Source organism: Cupressus sempervirens, chromosome 11 (assembly GCF_028749045.1).
Source record: "Cupressus sempervirens isolate cs-2001-9-10 chromosome 11, ASM2874904v1, whole genome shotgun sequence".
Lineage (NCBI taxonomy): Eukaryota > Viridiplantae > Streptophyta > Pinopsida > Cupressales > Cupressaceae > Cupressus > Cupressus sempervirens.
Window position 1 is genome coordinate 744,486,259 of NC_143128.1, and position 12,602 is coordinate 744,498,860.

The following is a 12,602-nucleotide window of genomic DNA, read 5'->3' on the forward strand; positions in this document are numbered from 1 at the left end:
AGCTCAAAAATGGTTTACATAGTAGTTTGTGTCATTACAAACAACTATGAGAAAACTATGTTACCTGGTATTTGTAGTCTCTGATGCTTGGCATATATTGATTTCTATATTATGACTCAACATCTAAATGACTTGACATGCACTACTTACTTGGCTTCTATATCACTCAACATACACTATCTGCTTGGTACTTGAGTGACTTGGCACATGAGTGACTCAATGCTCTTTGTGAACTCAACATGCTCTATTTTATGCATGTTGTGCTTGACATGTGCTAATTGTTTGGCATGAACTAAGTAAATGACTTAAGTGTGTAGACACTCACTTGTCAAAACCAATCTGACATCAACAACCTTGATCAAGATATCTTTATGTGTAGGGGATATCTATAATAACTCAAGAATCAAGATATACGTAGGATTTTTTAGCAATTGATTCACCAAGTTATATTTGGTAGGGTTGTAAATTATGGTAGGTCGTTTTAGGTTTGTTGTTATTCCTAACAATACTACCCTAGTAGCTTGTTGTCTAGTGGTGACATTTATTGGTTCTTTCTTGTATTGGTCTTTTACTATTATAACATTCACAAATTCCTCAAACCTGAATAACATCTTGATGGCATGGTCATAGTTTTGGGTATAGTTGACCTTTTCATTGGTAGCTTTACTTTACTAGCTCTTGAAGATTCCACTTTCCCATGACTCATGAAGGGATTTTTAAATGTGGTATTGTTTTCATTGGTTTGGAGGTTATTCGCATCAATGAGCTTATCATTGATCAATTTTTGGATGGCATCCTTAAGGGTGAAGAAATTATTTGTAAGATTCCCCTAGTTTTGATGATAGGTGTAGTATTTTTTATCACTCCACCATTTTGGCTTAAGTAGGGGTTCATATGATTTAGCCTTGGGAAAAATAATAAGTTCATTAGCCAAAAGTGTCTTCAAAATATTCTCATAAGTATCACCTATTGGGGTATATACTCAAGGTGGTTTGTTGGTATACCTTGTTGGTGGGGGGACCTGATTATATGCCACTTATTGGTTTGACATTTTTCTTATGGGTGACTAAGTATTCCCACAAAAATAGTTGAGGATTGTTTGTTTGGGAAGAAATTGTACTAACATTATTATTTCTAGGAGATGAATGTTGCCTCATACTGTTAGCATCTATAACCCCATCATTCACCACATTCTTGTTGTTGTTTTGCCAAGAGGTTTTTTTTTTTATCAATGGAATTATTGGTAGAGTCATCGGAGGAGGAAGAGTTGTTAGGAAACCCTTTTCCATATTTATAAATTTTAAGGCTATGATTATTAAGAAAAGTTGCCTTTGCTTTTGTAGCATTTTCAAGTATTGTTTCAAATTTCTATGGGCATTGGCATTGTAACCAATAATTCATTGGCTTAGTATTCACAAAAATGGAAATATTCTCTTTCTTGGAGATGTCTCAATTATATTTGGTGAGTATACATCACCAACTTTGGAGGAAGTGTTGAAAACATTCTCCTGAGAGTTGTTTGGTATTATAGAGATCTATCATTGTGACCTCTTTCTCGATGTTATAAGCATATTGTGTGATAAACAAAGAAGCTAGTTGGTCAAAAGTTTTGATATTAGATAGAAGTCTTTAAAACTAATCCATGGCTTGCCCCCCTAAGCTCCATGGAAACAAGAGCTTTAGGTAAGTAGTCTCATGTATGAATTTTATACTTAACATATAGAATTGTCTAAAATGATCTTGGGGATCGGATGTACCATGATATTTATCATACTTAAGGATTTTCACATTTTGTGGGAAGGGAACTAATATGACTCTCTTGTTAAATGGGATAGGGCATATCTTTTCTAGACTAAATTGTGTTAGTTGGGTCTTTTCTTGTCATAGGGTATGAACTTCCAACTCCATAGCTTGCAGTCATTGAGTAACAACTTCAAAGGGTGTATCATCATGGTATTTATTTATATGAAAAATGTCAAAATATAAAGGAAATTTAGCACCTCATTCTACAAGCAGCAACAAGGATCATTCTTTATTCCATTCCATCATTTTATCCATTAAATCAAGTAAATAAGGGTCTTATTGAAGTTCATTAATTTTTGCATTGTAATACTTATCACTCCTTAGTGGTAATAGGGAAGACATCTTAGTTGATAATTATTTTTCCTAATCTAATTGTTCAATTGGGTCTGATTATTCAACTTTGTCCAGTTTGGGTGTTTGATTGAGTTATATTTGGTTAATGAATATGGATGAGGAGTCAAGTTCAATCTCTAGATCAAATGCATTTGGTGATTGTGAGGAATCTACAACTGCAACCTTTCTAGATAGTCTTGTACTCATTCATATGGGAACTATTCTTATTTCTCCTATTCTCAAAGTAGTCAATCTATTTGCTCTTATTCTTGGGGTACTAACAAATTTTCTAGGTCACATGAGCAATAGGTATACCTTTATTCAAATTTTTTCATTCTAACAAATGAGTAAAATCTTTGGACTAAATATGAGAATAAAGTTTTTTTTAAAAATCAACAAGGTACTCAAACAAGACAAATCACAATAAGCTCTTTAAAGTTGGGATGAGAGGATGCAAATATCTTGATGTTTAACTATAAATAAACTTAGTGATGTTGTTTGATGGACCTGGACTTGGTTGTTTGTAATCAACAAGATAGTGTTAAACCTTTTTCTTAAATTAGACATTATGGTCTTTCTGATTCCTTCAAGTAGTAGAATGTAGATTAGGAAAAATTTTATCCAATTGATTTTTGCTATGTGGAGTGAAAGTAGCCTTTTTTGGAACTTTTTTTTTCTTTCAATTTCAAATATGTTATTCCAAGTGATGGATTGTATTGTGAATGGTTTTAAATGGTCTAGCAACTACAAAGTTTTATTGACAGTTCTTTTCTAAAATCATCCAAATTTTTACCTCTCTTAGAAAGAGAGCTTCCCACCTAATAGCCCCTATTTTCACTGAGCTTAATTTTATATTTTATGGTGAAAATACTGAATTGATTATTAGGGTTACATATACCTTGTTTCCATTTGTCGAGAAAACCCTTGAAATATTTTGCTCTGATCCAATTATTTTTATCAATTGTCCCAAGTATGTGATTTAATGCCCTTGGATTAGAATTTCATGTCACATTGCATAAATATTCATAAAATTTATCTAGGCCCTAACCCTAGGTTTTTGAAATTAAGCAAGTTTTTATTTTTTCTTTTGACATCTTCCTTTAGAATGTTATGATGAAGGGGTTAGTGAAGCATCGTAAACAAGTTTTTTCTTTGTTATAATCTTGAAATAAATATGTTGTCAATATATCATGAAAGGTTTAATTTGTCTTCTAGATCATACAACTTCCTTTGTGTCATAAGATCATGTCATAGTTTTAAATGGGTTAGTGAGTGGCCATCCCTGACATTATGACAGTAAAAATCATCATGGAATCATGAACAGTGACAAAGGATGCTATGAGGTACCAACAATCATAATATCATAGAGGTTTTAAAGGTGAGTAATGGTGATAGTATGCTTGCATATAGGTGTCCAATTTGTCATTGCTCAAAATATAGGTATGGATACCAGGTGTGTGCCTAGCCAGAAAAAAATAGGATGAAAGGAAATAATATATTATTTTGAATGGTTCATCATAAGATCTTATAACAAAATAAAGTGTGGTCTGATGATACAATAGACCGGTGATTGTAAGATCGTGCATGAAAATTATATTGACTATGATGCTACAATGCAAAGGGTTAAACATTATCAAAGGATCAAAGAGGTCCCAAACATAACTAGCAATGTTATGAAATAGCAAACGAGACTCTGATCATAAGATCGTATAGTGGGAAAGGTCAAGCTTCGATGCTATGAAGCTTTTTTTTGTGAGATCATGGTAGGAGAAAATTTTAGGGCCAATGCTGCAACAATGAAGGGATTGTAAGATCATAGAAGGCATTTGCCATGGGCTTTGACTAATCAACAAAGGTCTTTAAGGGTTTTCATAACATCAAAAAACTAGTTTTGCAACAATAAGATGCTATGAAAGGTCTATTCATTAGTTATTGTCATAATATCATAGGCCATATTTTGACATTAAAATAAAAGCCATTTCTCTAAGCTGAAAACAATAGTACAGTTCATGACCAATAGGAATTAAGTGTAGTACAAAAAGTGCATTGTTGGATAGTAATGGCAATGCTCCACTAACTTGACAAAATGGATGGACATTGTATTTCAAGCATGCTAAAATCAATGCAAAGAGAACGTTTATTTACATGCATTAATTTGTAAAGATTTTCCCACCTCACAATCACAATTTGCCAATTGAAAAGAGAAGAGAATTTGAGCAGTATCAAAAATTTTCAATGCACTCCAAATTATTATTTCTAGAGCTTTTGATATAAATTTAGTTTCCATATTTGGTGTTTAATTGCATAGTATCAAAATGTCTGACGAAGAAGAAGAAGAGATTTGAATCTCAGACATGGTAGTTTTAGAACCTTCAACTTATAAAGGAGGCAAAACCAAACAAAAGAAACCACATAGATTTTTTGAAGAATGGATAAAGCTTTTTTGTGGTTCTTCTAATGAAAATTTTGTAGATGATTAAGCATTCATTAACCCATATGCTTTATGCAGAGATGCTATATGCCCTAAAGTTACGAGTTCAGAGCTTTTTAGATACTTCTATCATAATAGGGAGAAGAAAATTCTTACATGCAACCCTTGGAAGAAGAATCTCAACAAGTTGATATTTCTGGGGGTCATTGTAGATGTAGACATGATGAAGGCCTTGTTTTGGTGCTATAATCTGGCCACAAAATCATTCTATAGGAGGGATGGAACTATCCTCTATACCCTAAGAAGACTTCATAATTACAACAGATGTAAAAGACTCCTACCATGTTAGGGAGCATGATTATGTAAATCATATTCTAGAAGTGATGAAAGAAAACATTGCCATGACTTAGACCAAAAATTTAAAAGACTTCACTTTCTATCATTATTCATTATTGATGCTTGATACTCTACAAGGACATAGGATACATCAATTCTGATTTCATTGGTTAGACTTTTGATGTAAATGGAGATCTACCAGTGCAACTATGGACATGGGTATGGGACAACACTTACCATTTCTCTAACTCTCTCTCATTTTTCAATAATTTTAGTGCTATAATTATGAGAATGTTAGATCCAAGATACTTTAGGGCTCCTAATATTTTGTAAGGCCTTTTGAGACTAGCCCTTCTTCCTAAGGGAAAGAGACTCAACGACAATTGGGGAGATATTTTCTTATTTCCCACATTTTGTTTAATGAGATTTTATGGTTGTCCTCAACCACCCCAGATATTACCTAAGTTTATCCCTCCTAGATTAGGAATAACTGAATTCATTTGGCAATTATTTATGGTCAACATGGAATACTTGGGACCTAAAGTTGATAGAGGTACATTTTTCATAGATGCTTTAGAATTGAAGATTTTACAATTAGCAAAGAGGCCCTAGATGAGATTCATTCCTTTCACCATCACTAAAATATGTCTAATGGGCCTTACAAAATGTATGACCTGGATTTTTGAATGAGGGTCACCCTTAAAGAAATGAGAAACTATGTATTGCCAAGCACCGAGGAATTATCCCATGAGGATGTCATTCCAAAGATAATAGTGCAGGGTGAGATAGCTGACAAAATATCTTGAATACCATTATTGAGAGGGATAATTTATTGAGGAGAATGGCTTCTTTGCAAAAAAAAAACAAGAATTTGGTAGGAAATATCTTCTAATATACATTCTAAAATCTTTGGATACATGGATGTTTTAAAGTCTAATATTCAAAAGTAGGAATAACTTCTCAAATAGAAGGAGGCCCATGTTGTTATAGAGGTTCAGTCTTATAAACCATTAAAGACTAGAGTGGAAGAGGTCAATAAGAAAAAAATTAGATAAGGGAAAGAAAAAGGTTGTTGGGATACAAATCAATGAACCCGATCCACCTAATAAACTCACTTCTTTTTCTATGTCAAGACTTGACCTAGATTTGTAAAAAGATAAAAAGGAAAAATAAGACCTAGCAAAGGAATTGGAGAACATAGAAAATGAAGCTCAAGAAGCTGAGACTACAAGAAAGACCTAGTTCATTAAGTCAAACTCTACCATAGCTATTCATCTTGGCCAAATTTCACAAGTTGTTCCTACTATATCTAGTTTTGGTTCTCTAACAATAGGCCAAAACTCCTCACAACTAGCCCCCTTTTCAACTTCTACCACAACTAGAAAAATTCTTGTTGCTCAACAAACCTAACAAACTCAAATTCTAGTCTAAAGTTAGCCTACTCAAGCAAGTACTTCAAGTATCCCAGTTTCCCAAAGGATACCAGTTTATATGGAAAAGTATAGACAGATGTCTTTCCTAGGTACCCCTAGTTTTCCTCATCCTATCTCAAATGACCTTATGGATAAAGTCACAAATTTTTCTAGAAATAATTCTATTACTAGTGAAGACCACCTCAAAAATTTCTTTGATATGTTGAATGACTATGAGGTGGAACATGAGGATATAGTGATGAAACTTTTTGTTCATTCACTAATTGAGGATGTTATAGATTGATTCAGAAGATTGCCAGATGATAGTATCAAATCATGGAAGGATCTTGAAACAATTTTCAAAGGACAATATGGTGATAAGACTAATGCTTGTTTCATGCTAAATGACTTCAACAACATCAAGAAGAATCCAAATGAGTCAGCTTTTGACTTCAATGTCAAATTTCAAAAAGGTATTTATAAGTTATTCCAAGTGATGAGATTAAATGAACATCTTTGTCTTACTACTTATTCAATGCTTTTGATAGCAATACGGCTTATTTTCTTAGAGACAAAGATCCAAAAATATTAAGGGATTCTTACACAATGGCTGTAAATATTGAAAATAATAGAAGAGGTACTGGTAAACTTGGGAAAAAGGATGACCCTAAATTGTTTAATCCTAGGGGTAAGAAAGACAATAAAAAGCCTATTATAGGAAAGAAACCCGAGGAGGATACAATGGGTCAAGTTTTAAGTTTACTAAAGAAGTTAAATTCTTCAGCTTACCAAGAAAACAAACCAAATATTGTATAAAAGGTTCCTTTTAATAATAATTTTAATTGGCAACCTAGGATGCAAAACTACCCTTACACAACTCAGTCCAAGGATGGTAAGCTAGTCCCAAATGCCACTCAAGAAAAAAATGACAGAGGAACACCAGATCCTTCATGAAGAAACTCTATGAATATGATTGAAGATGTACCTTGGTGTATTACTTGTCGACCTCCCCATTCCCCTTATTTTTGTGCTATGGCTCAATCTTTTGCTGCAAATCAACAAGTACAAAATGATGAATAAGTAGAAGGAAATCAAGAGGATGTCACATATAATATGATTCATCTTTGTGATAGTGATGGAGAATCTAACATTAAAAAATATAAACATGATATTGCGAACCAAAGAGATTTGTGTAATACATATCATCAACAAGTGTTCTCTGATAACACAGATTAGGATGAGAATGTTATATGTAACACTTTGACTGCAAGTAATCATATAAATTTGAGAAAACCTTCCAAATAGGAAATTCATAAGATTACTTCAAAAATGGTTGCACAAGTCCAAAGTACTTATAACTTGAGAAGTAGAACTATAAATGGGGCCCTTGTAAAGCGAGCAGGTATTTTTATCAAAAATACTAATACAAAGGTTACTATTGAGATTAAGAAAGATATTCCTTAGACTTCTAAGATCAAAGAAAATAAAAATAAGAAGTGGGAACCAAAAAGGAGGGTACATTTTCAAGAAGTTGAAGCTACCAAGCCAATTGTATCAACAAAAGCATCAAAACATGTGATTGTCAAGCAGAAGGAATCATCTATTGTTCAAACTCTTGTACCCACAAGTATTAATGCTAAACTTTCCAATTATGATCCAGTTGATATAATTTCTATGTTGACACAAATTACTATCAAGGTTCATTTATCAAAAATGTTTAGGATAAAAGAACACAAGGATAAGGCTATCTCATGGCTAGGAGGGATAAATAATAATAATGTTGTTACATGAGAACCAACAATTAGACAACAACTCCCATTCCTAACAAAAGAAAAGGAGGATAATGGTGTCATGTCCCAAATACCCCCAAATTTATCTAGATAATTCATCATTTGCATATTTGTAGGACATTGACCCTTTTTTGCTTAGCCTAGTCATAAAGTGTAGAATTTTAAAGAACTGTATGATTGATTCTAGTGCCTCAAATAATATAATGCCTTTTAAGGTTATGAAGGCCCTTGGTCTAGGAGTTGACACTAGGCAAGGTAGGTGCAAGGCAATGGATGCTAGATAAGTACCTATCATAGGTCCTATTAATGCTTTAACTTTCAAACTTGATGCATATCTTGATGAAGAACTAACTATGTCAGTCCTAGTGGTAGATATTACCTCTCATTATGGGATTTTTCTTTCTAGGAAGTGGACTGCTGCAATGTGATTTGTCATATGTTACTTTTCAAGTAGGGGAAAAGGCTATCAAGGTCAATAGAGATCCAAGAGTAACTTACATTTTTGAAGAAAATGTGACAAAGATACAACTTGTTTTAGAGACACAAATGTGAATGCATATAGAGCTGAAATGATCATCCAAGAAGTTGAAAAATTGCTTGCACTAATTAGATAAGAGGTCACATGCTGTATGGATTCTCCAAAGTTATGGAGGATGTATTTTGATGGTGCAAGCTCAAAGGAAGGATCAGGAGCAGGAATTTTTTTTGCAAGCTCAATTCTGCATGTACCAATAATGTTACAAAATATAAGGCTTTATTGTTAGGAGTAAAAGTTGTAGCAAGCCATGGAATCAAGAAAATACATGTCATAGGTGATTCTGAGTTGATTATCTCTTAGGTTAGAGGAGTCTATGTTTCAAAAAATAAAAGATTGAAATAATATAGGAATATTGTATGGGATATGATTAAGTCATTTGATGCCTTTTGAATAATGTGCAAAGACACAAGTAATAATAAAATGGTTGATTTATTGGAAAATATGGCCATAAAACCTAATGACATCATTTGATGGTGTATCTACTATAGAAGTGCAAAACAAACCTTCAATCCTAGATAATGTACAAAGTTGGCAAGTTTTTGAAGATGAAAACGACATCTTGAATTTTCTCTTTAATGAGGATAAATGTCATGGATAGAAACTTAATTGCAGCACTTGGGTAGAAGCAATAGATGGAAAAGAGAAGATTTTCGGCCAAGAAATCTTATAGCTAAAGACCAATAAGGTATCCAAGGGATTTGTTGTATTGGAGAGTGCTTTTGATAATCAAGACCAAGTGCATTCAAATGCAAAAGATAAGAAACCATAGGAGTTAGAAGAAATCAATCTGGGCATAGCTGGTTCCCCAAAGAAGGTATACATAAGTAAAATCTTATCCCTTGAGATTAGGAAATCCTTGATAAATTTTTTGAGAAAATTTAGACATGGTTTGGCATGGTCTTATGATGATCTCAACTCCTAAAGGCAAGATTTGTTCTAACATGTTATACCTCTTAAGGAAGATGTAAAACCTTTTAGACATAAACAAAGACCTATAAATCCTACTTTAGCTCCTAAGATGTAGGAAAAATTATTGAAGCTTAGTGATGGAGGGATAATTAAGCCAATTAGACATTCTTCATGGGTCTCTAACTTGGTATCTGTCAGAAAGAAGAATGGTAACATTAGGGTTTGTGTTAATTTTGGAAATTTAAACATTACATGTTTAAAAGATAATTATGGATTGCCTAACATGGAGGCTATGTTACAACAAGTGACTAGTTTAGACTTAATGTCCATGATGGATGGTTTTTCAGGATATAACCAAGTTCTTGTTGATGAAAAATAATAGTTCAAGATAGCTTTTACAATTCCATGGGGAACTTATGTGTATGTGAGAATGCCCTTTGGTCTTATAAATGCAGAAGCAACTTTTTAGAGGGCTATGGATGTAGCTTTCAAAGAATATATTGACAAATTCATGGTGGTATATCAAGATGACTAGATTACTTATTCTAAGAGAGCTGAAGATCACTGTAGACATCTTAAAAATATTTTTATGAAGGTTTTGGAATATGGTGTGTCTTTGAACCCTAGAAAATGTACTTTTCAGATCATAGAAGGGAAGCTTTTAGAACATATAGTTTCAAAGGATGGAATAAAGATTGACCTCGAAAGGGTAGCAACAATTGATAAAGTGTTAAAGCCAAAAAGTGTTAAAGGTATACAATCTTTCTTTGGACAAGTTAATTTCCTTAGGATATTTGTGACTAACTTTGTTGAAGTTAGTAGGCCAATTTCAAAAATGCTCAAAAAAGAAGCTACAATCAATTGGGAAGGTGAGCCTATTGTTGCATTCCATGAAATTAAAAATGCTATTAAGAATTTTGGAGTCCTTAGAACCCATAATTATGAAAAGCCTATGCATATTTTCTCTTTTGCATCTTTTCATACTATTGTAGCTATTTTACTTCAAAAAAATGAAGATGGATATGAGAAACCCATAGAATTCTTTAGTAAATCTTTGCAACCCATAGAACTCAAATATGACATAAATGAGAATCAAGCATATGCCCTAGACAAAGTTGTTAGAGCCTTTAGGTGTTGCCTAGTAGGTGTTATTGTTTTTGTTTTTGTGCCTAATGTAGTAGTAAAGAACATTTTCTCTCAAAAAGAAGTATCTAGCAAAAGATGTAGATGGATTAACAGGATCCAAGAATTTAACATAGACATACAAATTACCAAATTGGTAAGGGATTAGTGATTAGCTAAGCTCATGGCACAAACTAATTTACATGCTAATCAGATAAATGTTGAAAATCAGAATCTTAGTTTTGGTACATGTGATATGGATCAGTGTGATTGTTACAAAGATGTGATATATTATTTGCAACATATGCAATCTCCACCTCATCTAATAGATAATGAAAAAAGAAATGTAAAATTGCATGCAATTAGATATATTCTAGTAAATGGAGACTTATGGTGGTGGAATTTTGAGGGTGTGTTGTTGAAGTGTATTGATCAATAGGAATCAGAAAAGATATTGAATGACATGCATTCAATTGTATGTGGTGGGCATTATATGGCAAAGACTACTACCCATAAGATTATGAGAGCATGCTTTTGGTGGCCTAGCTTACTTAAAGATGCTCAAATCCTAGTCAGGAAAAGTGACTCTCGCTAGAGGTTTGCAGGAAAATTAATTTTTTTTTTGGAATACACCTCTAAAGTCATTGAAGTCAGTTGAAGTCCAGCTACCTTTTTAGTAATGGGGAATGGATTTTATAGGTAAAATTTCACCTAGTTCTAGTATTATTTTTTCTTGGATATTAGTTGAAACAGATTATTTTACAAAGTGGGTGGAAGTAATCCCTACTAGGAATTCTACTAGCAAGGTGGTAAAAAATTTGCTACTAAATAATATCATTACATGGTTTGTGTGTCCTAAAATAATAGTAACTAATAATGCTATGTACTTCAGCTCTAAGGAATTCATCAATTTTTGTGAAAAATATGGTATCACTAGATTAGTTTCATCACCTTATCATCCACAAGGGAATGGAAAAGAAGAATGTATAAATAAGATTTTTTGAAGTTCATAAAGAGGACCTTGGATGACCACAAAAGGGCTTGGGATTCAAAGTTACAATTAGCTATTTGGGCTGATAGAGTAATAGTTAAAAAGGCAATAGGTGTGTCACCTTTTGAACTTGTATATGGTATTCAGGCCAGAATGCCTCATAATAATCTAATGGGTTTTTATAACTATATTTAGATGTATGATGATAATATTGTTGATGATATGCATGAGAGGATCAATGAATTAGTTGGATTAGCTAAGACAAGGAAAGCAACTTCTACCAAAAACATGAAACTACAATTATAGATAAAACATTTATATGACAAAAAGACAGTGGTTAGAAAATTTGAATCTGATGACCTTGTCTTAATGTGGAATACAAGATTAGATGATAAAGGTAAACATGGGAAATTTGACCCCATTTGGCTTGGTCCTTATTTGGTTGATTTAGCTTGGGCTGAATATTCATATTCATTAAGGAATTATTAAGAGATTTTCTAGAATTGCTAGTTCATGGACAATTCTTGATGAAATACTTCTGTTGAAGGTATTTATTTTCCATGAATAGTAGTTAAATTCTATACTTAGGTACATTTTGTGTAAACCCCTATATATATATATGTGTGTGTGTGTGTGTGTGTGTGTGTGTGTGTGTGTGTGTGTGTGTGTGTGTGTGTGTGTGTGTGTGTGTGTGTGTGTATTTTTGTTATATAGTTTCAGAAAGTTGTTACTTTGAGTTAACAAGTGTGTGGTCTGCTTAAACCAAAAATTCTAAATTCTTGCATGGATATAAATTATCCATCATCCCCAAATAGAGCCACTAATAGATCCTATTTTCACTTAGCTTAATTATATATTTTACAGCAAAAATACTGAATTGATTGTTAGGGTTACATTTACCTTGTTTCCATCTACAGAGAAAACCCTAGAAATATTT